Consider the following 13,456-nt stretch of genomic DNA (forward strand, 5'->3'; position numbering starts at 1 on the left):
TTATTTTGAGAGAGGTAGGAGACTATAGAAGAGAGGGATTTGGGGTGTTTTTTATTTTTTTGTTACACATGTAGGATAAGTCATACCTCCGGCATACCACGTAGGATCAGTTTTTGCCAAAAATATATCGGGTCGGGTCGGTTGGGAAATTTGCAACACACGATAAAGTTCATGACTTTTCATGCAACTTTTAAAGTTGATGGGAAAAACCAAACCTTTGTCAAAGTTAAGCAATTTACCTTTTTTACTTACTATAGTTTCTTATTTAAACCTGATATATATTTATTATTGACAAAATATTATTGCTATGATGATTAAAGATAATTTGTTATTGTTAGTGGTGTTAGATATAGATATGTTATGCTTAGATATTTCTCATAAAAACATTATTCATTAATGGCATTCGACATAGTTCAACTTAATTAAAAAAAAGGGGTTGTTGTCTAAAAAACTAAACAATAGTAGTACGACTTAGAAAAGAGTGAAAATCCAAGCCCCATAGCTTAAGTGGTTGAAGGACAAGGATACCACGCCATCCTAGAGGTCATGAGTTCGATCCTTGGGAGGCGCAACTTGGAAATTAAATTTCCCCTGGGGGTTCTTGAGTCCTGGCCTGGACCCAGGCGCTGGGGGAGATAGGTTAACGACGTCCCATTGATTGGGTTGATAGGTTAACTGGTCTAGACCCGTGCTTGGGGAAAGATTGGCTGACTCGTTCCTTCCCATCCCGACAACGAAGCGCAGCTCGATGGTAAGACGTTTTACCTCCAACCGTTAGGCCGGAGGTCCGAGTCACTTTGGGGGTAGATGGGGGAACCATCGTCGATCCTCCTTTGAAAAAAAAGAAAAAAATGACTTAGAAAAGAGTGAAACTAGAACAATTCTAAAAAAAATTATTTTAATTGAAATTGTTCGTTGAAGAAAAATAAGGAAATCTCTAAGTTTATGTATTTGATTAAATTCAACAAAAGAAATTTTTTTGAAAGTTAGCATATTTCCATGCTAATAACATTTCCTATTGATTTGCGATCTTTCATCACACATATGCTAATATGCAAGTGCACCTCGCATGAACTTTAATTTGATCAGAATTATTTATCTTGGGAAAAAGACTCAAAAGTTCATATATTTATATAAGCAAATAACCCTGTATAATGCTGCTTGTCGCAGAGTAATGTCATGTTTCTTAGGGCACCCGCAACGCTGTGCCGTTGCGGTTCCTATGCCGTTCCGGCGGAACGGTTCCGCGGCGGCACGCGTTGCAGGCTCCGTTCCGTCGTCATTCCGTGCCCATGCCGTTCCTATGCCGTGTCGCGTTCCGTTTCGGAGGAACGCGGAACGAAACGTTCCGCCACGCACCGAGGCGGCGTGGCGGCCTCCCATTCGACGCGTGAAGCCCACTCGCTGCCCCGCGAGTGGGCTTCGTCCCGATGACGCAATAATTCAAATTTTTTTAAAAATTCGAATTTAATAAAATTTTTTTTTTTTGCAACGGTAATGTGACCGTTTTTTTATATCCGTTTTGTATTTTTTTTTTATTTTTTATTTACTCTATAAATACTCCTATTTCATACTCATTTCAATCACAAACACACATCTATTCCTCTCTATTTCCACCCCAATTTTCATCTCAAGTAGTCCGCCTCGAAGTGGAGCGCATCCGTCTATACAAGAACGATTATCTATTCGTGCAAGGACACGCGACTCTAGTGCCCACACCCAACTCCAACATGATCTAATTGAGCACATTTGGGCAAATTTTGGCGGATGAAATTATTAAAATTGTGTACTTTTATTTTTTTATGATTTTAATTGTGTGCTTTTTATTTTTTTAGGATTTTAATTGTGTGCTTTTTATTTTTTTAAGTTTAAGTTGTAATTTTTTTTAATGTTGTGTGTTTTTTAATAAAGTGTGTTTGTTTTTTTAATAAAGTGTGTTTTTTTAATTGAATTTAGTTGGAAATAAAAAAATGAAATTGAATGAATAGTAATTTAAGGAACGGTTAAGGAACGGTTAAGGAACGGAGGGTTGCAGGTTCCGTTCCTTAGTTAAGGAATGGAGTAAAAAAGTACAGTGGGGCCCTCAAATAGTGGTTTAAGGAACGGTATAGGAACGGTATAGGAACAACGTTGTGGATGGTCTTAGGAACGTTCTTGTCTAGCCCGATCTTTGTTTAACAAAGAAAATTATACTCGTTTAGTTGTTCCTTTTTGTGAAAATGTTTGTTTATAAATTAGTTTAATTATTGTTTTTTATCAAATTTTAATCGAAATTTGAAATATAGGATTTTTTTTCGTGTGGGAACGATATGTTTCTCCTCTATTACTCCACTAGAGAATTTTTCAAATAACAAATATATATATGAGATATGATGCAGAATTTATTTAAATAAAAATATGTAATTATTATCTCTGTCCTAAAGTAGATGTCATACTATTTTTTATTTGCTCAACAAAACATGTCATTTTTCTTTTTCTTTAAAAAAAAAAAAACACTAATTAATACAAAACTATATTTACTCTTTCTTCAATACTATTCCCTACATCCCAAATAAGATGACACATTTTTTTTAGTTTATCCCAATTAAAATAACTCATTTCTATTTTTAGGTTAACTAATTGAGCTTGAATTTAGGCTACTAAAAGTGTTAGGGAGTGAAGTTGTGTAAATCTTATGCTTGATTTTGGAACTTTGAATTAGTTAGTGAGATGATTGAAACTATAAAATTAAGTGGGTGCTTAAGTTTGATTTTTTTTTTCACCATTACGGCGGGGGGTTAGGCGGACCCCCAACCTGTCCATATCAAAACAAACGATAAAGTGTCGTACATTGACCAAGCCCAAAAGTGACTTGGTCCACAAAAGAGATACATATCAAAAACTCTATCTAAGCTACTAGGATATTCCCACAAGCCGGGTACTATCCATCTAGCAAACAAACTAATAAAATACATAATAACTTGGGTGATGACCAAAGAGTGGCCAAGCCCAAAGGAAATACAAAACATACAAATCAAAATCCATAACAACAAAAAATACTCATCCATCTCGATATCTGAATCTGAAGTTCAGATAGCCCAGCTGGTCCATCCTCACAAGTGACTTCAAGTACCGAGGCGCTGTATCTGAATCATAGAAAGTGATGGCAGGGGTCTGGACCCCCCTACCTGCAAGAAAATCTGCTGCCCGGTTACCCTCTCGGTGGATGTGAGAGAACCGAACCTGCATCTGTGAGAGCAAAATGCGAATGCGAGCCATGTGATGTCTCACGTCCGCCGCTCCCATGCGTCCTGAAGTGAACACTGCGACCACTGCTGCTGCGTCCATCTCGACCCAAACCTGTGATGAGAACTCCATAGCCATCGTCAACCCATGAAGAAGAGCTAGAAGCTCCGCCTCGAAGGCCGACGCAGCTACAAGGGGCGTGCAAAAGGCCCTCAAAAGAGAACCGTCTGAGCCACGAACCACTCCCCCACCACCAGCCTGTCCCGTCGAGGTAGAAAAGGCCCCATCTGTGTTCAGCTTCACCCAAGGATCGTCGGGTGGATGCCAAAGCACGCTCAAGGACCTCAGAACTCGCCGGCGAAGAGGAACTGAAGGCATGAAGTCGACAGTCGGGGTGCAACCGCGCCAATGAAGGGGGACTAGCACACCCGCCGCCACAAGAATCTGCAAATGCCGAATCACCTGCCAAATAACATGGGAAGAACGAAAAGAAACGCCGCGGTGCTTGCAGCTATTCCTCTCCGTCCAAATGAACCAATATACCAAGCAAGGAATGATGAAACTGATGTGCAAGGTGGGAGCCCTGTAGAGGACCTCCACCAAAATCCTAATCTAAGTGCAATATCAGTGCACGTGTGAATGTGTGTGCTAATATAGGGGAACCAGCCATCGAAGTAGTCCCAAACAGATCTCGCCAACGGACTCGACACAAACAAATGCTGAAAAGACTCGACTGAAAAAGAAGAGACACAACACAGACACTTGGATGCGAGAGAGATACCGCGGGTCTGAACATAGCACTCAACAGGGACCCTCTGGAGGAGGAGACGCCAGATGAAGATAGAAATGGTCGGGGTCAGCCCAGCATTCCAAACCATGCGAAGTCCGAAATGTCTAGGGGACCGTGTCCGGACGATCTCCCAAGCTGAGGCCGTCGAGAACTCGCCATCGCCAGTGAGGCTCCATCGCATCACATCCCTCCTGCCCACCTCAATCGGAACAGCCCTGATAAGATCCAACACATGCAAAGGTACACCATACAAAGCCAAATAATCATGCAGTTTATCAACATGCCAAGTATGATCACGCCAAAAACCTAGAGACCTCAGCGGCAGGAAGATCAGTCCCAGGCAGACAATAGGTCCTAAGGGGGAGATCCCCGACCCACACGTCATCCCAGAAACTAATCCGCCCTTCGCCAAGGGACCACCTAATGAGACCATGAACCTGACCCCTAATGTCCGTGAGACGATGCCATATAGGACTATCATGCACAAAGTAAGGAGAAATGAAGGCACGACCAGCATGGAAACAATACTTGCGCATGGTGAACTGCGCCCATAGTGAATCCTGCGCGAGAAATCTCCACCAGAGCTTGATGCTGAAAGCTTTGACGAGCTCACGAAAACGACGGATGCCAAGGCCTCCCTCATCCAACGGCAAGCAAATCTTCTTCTTCCAGCTAACCCAGTGAATCTTCCTCTGCTCCCCAATCGTGCCCCAAAAGAACCTGGCCAAGATCAGCTCCAAGTCCCTCATCCAGTACTCAAACGGCTTCAGAACCTGGAAGATGTGAAGAGGGATAGTGACAAGGGTACTCTTGATCAGAGCAAGACGACCTCCAAGAGAGAGATGTCTGTGGGACCAGCTGTGAATCCGGTCCTCCATCTTCTGCCGGATATCTAAAAGGTAGTCGGCCTTCAGCCCCCCTTATAGATAGGCACTCCCAGGTAAGTGAAAGGGAGGAATCCCTGCTGGAATCCACTCACCTCTGCCACCTCGGCCGCCCAAGAGTCGAACTTCTGAAAGAGATAGAAGTGACTCTTTCCAATTTTCACCATCTGGCCCGACACGGCAAAATAGTGGTCAAGACAATGAACCAGCCTCTCCACGGACTGTCTATGCGCCCTGACAAAAATGATAATGTCATCGGCATAAGACAGATGGGATATGGCCGGTGCGCGTCGAGCACATCTATACTCCATATCAGGATGTATGGCCACAAGCCTGTCCAAGCTCCTCGACAGATAATCTGCAGCAAGCACGAACAAAGACGGCGATAACGGATCTCCCTGGCAAAGTCCCCTCGTAGATGGAAGAAACCTGCCGAAGCCCCGTTCACAAGCATAGAGAACCAGCACGAGGAGATACATCTCCTGACCATACTGATCCACCCCGGCGGGAATCCCATCCTCTCAAGCACCATGAGGAGGAAAGGCCACTGCACTCGATCATAGGCCTTCTCCATATCTAGCTTGAAGGCCAGATTAGGGGAGTTAGCCTTCTGGATGAGCGACCTGCTGATATCATGAATCAATTCCTGAGCCAGGAGCACATTATCACTAAGCAAGGGACCCTTGACAAAACCGCTCTGGTTCGGCGCCAATACTAGTGGCAGCAGCGGCGCCAAACACGATGTCAAGATCTTGGTGATGATCTTGTTGGTCACATTGCAAAGGCTAATCGGCCTGTACTCCGCCCAGGTCACCGGGCTTGCCTTCTTCGGCAAGAGTATGATGGTCGTGGCTGTGAAGCTGCGGGGCATAGGGGCTCCCAAGAAGAAGTCCTCCACTGCTGCCACCACCTCTGCTCCAACGATGTCCCAACAGTGCTGGAAGAACAGTGACGAGAAACCATCCGGTCCTGAGGCGCTGTCCCCACTGATGCCAAAGACCGTCGCTCTCACCTCATCAGAGTCGGGGACTGCACAGAGGCCCTCGCAGTCCACAGACTCTGGGAGACTGCTCAAGAGATCAAGGTCCGGCTGCTCCAACTGCTCAACATCTGTCGTGAGCAGCTGCTGGAAGAAGCCAACCGCTGACTGTCTGATGTCGTCCTCTGACGTGAGAGTCTGTCCTCTCGACTGAATGGCGTGAATCCGGGACTTCACCCGCTTCTGTCGCACCCACCCATGGAAGAATTTGGAATTCCTTTCGCCTTCTGCCACCCTCCGAATGGCAGCCTTCTGCTTCCAGAAATCCTCCTCCATCCTAGTGCAGAGTACATAGAGAGCGGTGCATCGGCTGAGCTCACTCCTATGGGCTCCCGAGGGATCCCCGTCGTAAGCTGCCTGCGCAACGGCAACTGCCTCCTCAGCCTCCCTCAGCCTCTCGAAGATGTTCCCAAAGACCTCTCTGTTCCATCCTTTGAGAAAATTCTTCACTCTGCTGAGTTTGAACTGAAGATTGAGCATGCCGAAGAAGCCCGTCTCCACCGCCCACACTCTGGCGATCTCATCCCTGAAAGTATGATGCCGTACCCACATGTTCTGAAACCTAAAGGAAGGCCACGAAGTCTGGGTAGTGAGCTGGCATCGCACGAGCAAGGGGGCATGATCTGAAGAGATCCTAGGCAAATGAGTCACCCTAGTAGCTGCAAAGACTGTCGTCCAGTGCTCCCCTAGAAGAACTCTGTCCAACCTCTCCCAGAGCCCACTCCTCGTCCAAGTGAACGGTGGGCCATCAAAGCCTGGGTCCAGGAGCTGGCAGTCTGCGACGGCGTCAGCAAAGTCCATCATCTCTCCGTGCCTGTCTGTCGTGCTGCCCTGTCTCTCTTCCTCCAACAAGAAGATGTTGAAGTCGCCTCCAACAAGCCAGGGTGCCCCGTCAGTCGCTAAGGAGATGTCCCTGAGCTTATTCCACAAGTCGTATCTCCCCTCCCTCGAGCACTTAGCGTACACTACGGAGAGATAGATCGAAAACGGGAACATAGCAGCAGTAACTCGGGCATGAAGAACCTGGTCAGAGTCATCAATCACATCGACCTGCCAATCCCTGTGAGAGAAGATCCAAATCTTACCGTTTGTGTTCGAACACCTAAACTGCAACCCAAAGCGCCTACTAAAGAAAGAAGGCTGGGGATCTGTCTGAGGCTCAAGCACTGCGGCAAATAACACACTATACATATCGATCATGTTCTTGAAAGTGCCTTGGGTAGTAGTGTTCGCTATCCCCTGGGCATTTCAGATCATGAAATGGCTAGACATTGGAAACTCAGCGAGCTCCCGAGGCCGACAGCCTCGCCCTCTTCTGTGAACCCTCTGCGGGAGGGGAAGTGGATCCTATGTACTGAATCACTGGCTCCGTGAAGGGAACAGTCATCGACGAATCCTGCTGGGCATCAACCTCCTCCTCATTATCATCTGAGGGGAAATCCTCCAAGGCCCCGAACATGTTTTTGTCATGCAACACCATCGCTAGGGGGCCGAACCCGAGCCCAAGTCGAAGTGTAGGAGAGAGCGATCTAGATCCCCGCTCACTCTCTGACGAGGACTAATCCACCTCAATGCCATGCTCTCCCTCGCCGTCTGACACTGTCCTCGCTGCGATAGAGGCTGCCCGTCTCTCTGCCCGGCGCTTCTCTCGCCACCTCTGTCGACTAGCAACATTCTTCGCATTCATCTTCCTCTTAGGAGCGATGAAACCGTCGTCCTTAGCAACCTGTGTACCCTCTGCGACTGCGGAAGAAGACCCAGGGTGTGAGACAGAGGTGGGGGCCATCTCTCTGACCGCCAACTCCTGCCTGCGTCTCACTTGACGCGGAGGCTGGCTAACCTCTGGGGGAGGCCTCTCTGTAGCCTTTCCCGCGCTAGGCTGCTGTCGCTGGACCTGTGGAGGATTACCAGCTGCGGAGGTCGCCGCAAGGGGCTGCTCTGCACGTCGCAACTTGCTCTCTCTGTTGGGAGTCGGTCTGTTCTGTGCAGGCGGTCCGTGCGTGTAATCCCTCTTGGGAGGCATGGGGCGCTTCCCAGAAGCATAGCAAGTCATCACCGAGTGGCCTACGTGCTTGCACTCGGAACAATATAGGGGAATCTTATCCCATTTCACCTTCAAAGTCACTTGTTTCCCTGCAATGTTAATATCTATCTCCTCTGGAATAGGCCTCGACAAATCAACCTCAACACAAATACGTGCAAAGGAAACGCGTGATCTAGAAATAGTGGCACGATCCACTTGAACTGGCTTACCTAGCATCTCACCAATTGCAATCAAAGAGGACTCCTCAAATAAATGCACATGCAAAGCAAGAATGTTACACCAAATAGCCACAATAGGGATCTCAAAAAAAGGGTCAAAATCAGGTGTCCATTTAAAAACACGCATGGTATGATGTTCAATATACCACACAGGAGAGTTGTTAGGACCATTTAACAATTTCACATAGTCACGCATATCAGACAATTGGATAAAAATATGTTTTGCGTTCAAGAAATTCCAAGACATAGCACCCACAAGATGGAGGTTACCTAAGGCCTTTTGAATTTGGTGGGCAGGAGGGATGGAGTGTGAAAATTTGCCGACGATGGCAGGTCCTAAACGGCCTACAAGAATAGAAGTTTCATTAGCCGAAAAAATAGGCACGTTTACCGTCGACAATGCGGACCTCGCCACGCTTATCGACTCTTTCACGAACAAGCAATATGGGACCCTCCGCCGGCTGCCCCGACCGAAGCACATCAGCCATGGAGCGGCCAAAATGGATGTTAGGCTGCCCTCCATTGGGGTGTTCGGACTGCTCATGGTGGGGTGAGTTGGATGCCCCCTCACGGCTCGGTTCACTTGCAATAGCAGCTGCCCACGATTTGGTAGCAAGTTTTGGGTTCGGTGTAGTCAGGCATGGTTGTGTATCTGGCTGAAGAACAGATGAGGAAGCAGCTGCTGTGGTGGGTGGTGCTTTGGCGCTGCCGGTGACCACCTGCTGTGCCTTTCCCGTGGAATCAAGGGGAGGGAAAGCCGACATGTCTTCATCCGCTGGCGGAGCAGGTTCTAGTCCTTGCACCGTTTTTTGTCAACTTGATAACTTTAGCTTTTAATGTGCATGAATCTGATGGTGATGAGCCTCAGTCTTTTAAACAGGCTCTTAAATCTATGTTTTTGCATGAATGGCAAAAAGCCATGGAAGATGAGATGTTATCCTTGAAAGTTAATTGTACCTGGTTACTTGTTCCCTTACCTGTTGGTGCCTCTGTTGTTGACTGCGGATGGTTGTATAAAATAAAGAATGAGGTAGAAGGACTTAGGTATAAAGCCAGACTTGTGGCCAAAGGGTTTACTCAACAGGAGGGGGTAGATTATACTGAAATATTTGCTCCTGTGGTTAAATTTACTACTGTTAGACTTATGCTTGCTTTGTGTGCTCACTTTAACTGGTAACTTAAACAAATGGATGTAAAAACTGCTTTCCTGCATGGTGATTTAGATAAGCCTATCTATATGAAACAGCCTGAGGGGTTCGTAGATCCTAAGTATCCTAATCATGTTTGCCTGTTGAAGAAAGCCTTGTATGGTTTGAAGCAATCTCCCAGACAATGGAATATCAAGTTTAATTCATGCATGCAAAAGCTTGGGTTTGTTAGAAGTACTTTTGATGCTTGCCTGTATGTGAAAAATCTTGATAAGGTTCCTGTGTTCTTATTGCTATATGTTGATGATATGCTGATAATGGGACCCTGCCTCAAATCCATCAAGTCTGTGCAAACTGCCTTATGTGATAACTTTGATATAAAGGATCTTGGTGATGCACAAAAGATCTTGGGTATTAATATCCATAGGAACAGAAAGGATTCTGTACTTGTGCTTCATCAAGAATCATATGTGCATAAAATCCTGCATACGTTTAACATGTCTGCTGCTAAAACTGCTTCTGTGCCTTTAGCTGCACATTTTCTGTTGAGTAAGGATTTGTGTCCAAAGTCTGAGTCTGATATCAATGCTATGAAAAAGGTTCCTTATACTAATGCTATAGGTTCTGTGATGTACTTAATGGCCAGTACTAGGCCAGATATTGCTTATGCTGTCTCTTGCCTGAGTAGATACATGTCAAACCCTGGACCTGTGCACTGGGAAGCCTTGAAATGGCTCTTGAGATATCTGAAACATACTTCTAAGTATGGTCTGTGTTTTTCAAAGAGTGCTGATGGTATAAATTTATGTGGTTTTGTTGATTCCAATTATGCTAATGATAGGGACAAGAGAAAGTCCACCACTTCGTATATGTTTACTGTTTGTGGTTCATGTATAAGTTGGAAGTCTCAATTGCAGCACATAGTAGCCCTCTCCACTACAGAGTTAGAATATATAGCCATCACAGAGGCTATGAAGGAAGCAATTTGGTTAAAGGGAGTTCTTTCTGAATTTAAATTCTTAAAGTCTGTTCCTGCTCTATATTCTGATAGTTAGTCTGCTATTCAATTATGCAAAAATCCTGTTTTCCATGATAGAACGAAGCATATAGATGTTAGGTTCCATTTTTCGTGTGGGAACGATATGTTTCTCCTCTATTACTCCACTAGAGAAATTTTCAAATAACAAATATATATATGAGATATGATGCAGAATTATTTAAATAAAAATATGTAATTATTATCTCTGTCCCAAAGTAGATGTCATACTATTTTTTATTTGCTCAACAAAACATGTCATTTTTCTTTTCTTTTTTTTAAAATAAAAAAAACACTAATTAATACAAAACTATATTTACTCTTTCTTCAATACTATTCCCTACGTCCCAAATAAGATGACACATTTTTTTAGTTTATCCCAATTAAAATGACTCATTTCTATTTTTAGGTTAACTAATTGAGCTTGAATTTAGGCTACTAAAAGTGTTAGGGAGTGAAGTTGTGTAAATCTTATGCTTGATTTTGGAACTTTGAATTAGTTAGTGAGATGATTGAAACTATAAAATTAAGTGGGTGCTTAAGTTTGATTTTAGTTGATACAATAGACTTTATATTTTAGGTTTGCGAAACGAATAGGGTAAAATTGAAAAACCTCGAGTTTCTGCTGATCTTTTTAGTGTGTTGAACAAGAACCACAACAATTGAGAAATCATGTTGTGGAATTATGGACTAACCATTTGGGCCTAAGATTATTTCGGCTGGCCGTTTTAACTGATAGCCCATTCTCGGTGTAATGAGTCCATCTTGACTTGGCCCATTACTTAATGAAGAGTTACCCCGATGACTGCCACGTGTCACCCTCACTCGGATCTTGGCGCTGAGCCGTTGGATTTGAGGTGTGTTTCTCTTGAGTCTATTTATAACTCTTTGACTCTTCACTCTCTTATTCTAATCTCAACTCTCTCTCTCTCTCTTCGAGCTCTTGCTCCAGCTTCTCTCTAGAAATCTCTCTCTCTCACCGAAACTCTGGCCGATTTTCTTCTCCGATGACTCCTTTCTCTGTTTTATAGTGAGGATCGAGTGGTATCTCTCACCCTCTGAGTTGATCTGGACATTGTGTGAGATCGAACGGTTGAGTTCATCTTCTTGTTGTTTCGGGGAAGTTATTCGGTGGTTTTTCTTAGATCCGTGAGTTCTGAGGGTTCTTGAGACCATGTGGTTGTGATTCTGAGTGATTGGCTGTGTTGGGTGGCTTTGTGTGGTAGTAATCGGGTAACCCTAGCTCGGGGTTAGGTTCTGTCCACGGTGCTCCCTTGAGGCTTGTTGGATAAGACGGAGGAGGTCTTTGGTCCTTGTGAAGTCGTGGTTGCGACCTAAGCCATCCTCTGTACTTGGTGTTCCAAGTTTCATTGTTTACAGTGTATTCTTGCTTAGATCCATTTAGGATCTGTTCCGTTAGTACTAACAAGTTTGGTGAGTGTGCATAGGGCTGGGGAAAAATAACGAAATCCCGAAATACCGGTCTTATCGTACCGAAAAAATACCGAAAATACCGAATTTTCGGTATACCGTGATTTTCGATACGGTATGATACCTTACTAAATTATTTCGGTAAGGTAAAGGTATAAATTTTTATATACCGCGGTATACCGCGACATACCGAAATTCGGTATATACCGTAATTTAAGGTATATACCGTAAAATATGAATATAATAATATATAAAGTATTTTATACTATATTTTTAAATTATAAAATTTATTGTGAAATATAATATAATATGAATAAAATATAATAGTATTTAATACCCCGTATATTATTTAAATTACTATAAAATATAAATAGTATTCTAAAAACTCAAATATTCAATTTTCATTGATATTGAAAGTAAGGTATACCACAAAAGTATGATATACCGAACTTTGGTACGACATACCGAAAATGAGGTACTATATCGGTATGAAAATTCTCCATACCGAAAATAAGGTATACCGAAGTTCGGTATACCGAAAATTTTGGTAAGATAAAGGTATGAATTTTTCGCATACCGAATTTACGGTAAGGTATATACGGTATGGTGGTTTCGGTAAGGTATACAGTACCTACCCACCCCTAAGTGTGCAGGTGAATTGCGGTGAGAAGTCCGATGCTATTGCAAGTGGTTATAATCTTGTAATAGATTAGGGTTCTCTGTAAATTCTTGTATTCTCTGTTTGGTTCTTGTTTGTAATATTTGGTGTTGTAACTTGGCTCGTACTTCTGAGACTAGCCATCTCAGACATTGCCTTATAAAAAGAGGTCCCGGTAATTAGTGAACCTAAGTGATCTGATCCCTACAGTGGTATCAGAGCCACGGGGGGATCACTTGGGCACGCCAGGTCGCTAAAACTAAGGAGGTGGGCTCGTCAGAGTAAAGCTCGGCCTCCGGTATAGGCCCAGAGGTAATACGGTTACTCCTTAACGAAGGGTATCCACTCTGGTAAATTGGCTAACACCTTAAAACTTTTTTACAGCGTTCTAGTCTAGTATTGGGCAGTTGTTTCTGGTACTTACCACTGGCCGTGGTCTAGGAATATGTGCTCTTGTCTTGTGATATGTTTTCTTGATGCAATTCTGCTTAACTCGCTTCCGTTGACTGCTCTGTGATTGCTTTCTCCTTTGTCTTGTTTCAAAGTGTGTTTTCCAGAGCCTATTTCTGTGTCTTGAGTGAATTACCTATCCACCATGTACTGGTAACCGCCTTGAGTGACCCCCTGCACCCCCATACATTGGGTGATTGCGAACTGGGAAATCCTCTTGCCGGGGTACACGTGACAGATAGGGATGAACTCAGTTGTGACCATTTTTGTGTGGTGTCTGGAATCACTTTGATCTGTTTTTTTTTGGGAGCTTGCTTTCCTGTGTGTGTGAGATCTGTGTTGTGCTTACCGTGCATCTGTGTTCTCTCATGAGAAATCCCTACATACCTGTTTTAAGTGGACTCTCAAAGTGTTGTGTGTTCAAGTCCACCTTCTGTGACAATAGGGTTTTGTGCTGTGTTTTCTGTATTGCTGGAACTGTTATATGTGTAAATTTTTTCTTAAAGATGACACAACCAGTAGGTATTGTACCC

Source organism: Salvia splendens, chromosome 1 (assembly GCF_004379255.2).
Source record: "Salvia splendens isolate huo1 chromosome 1, SspV2, whole genome shotgun sequence".
NCBI classification, from domain to species: Eukaryota; Viridiplantae; Streptophyta; class Magnoliopsida; order Lamiales; family Lamiaceae; genus Salvia; species Salvia splendens.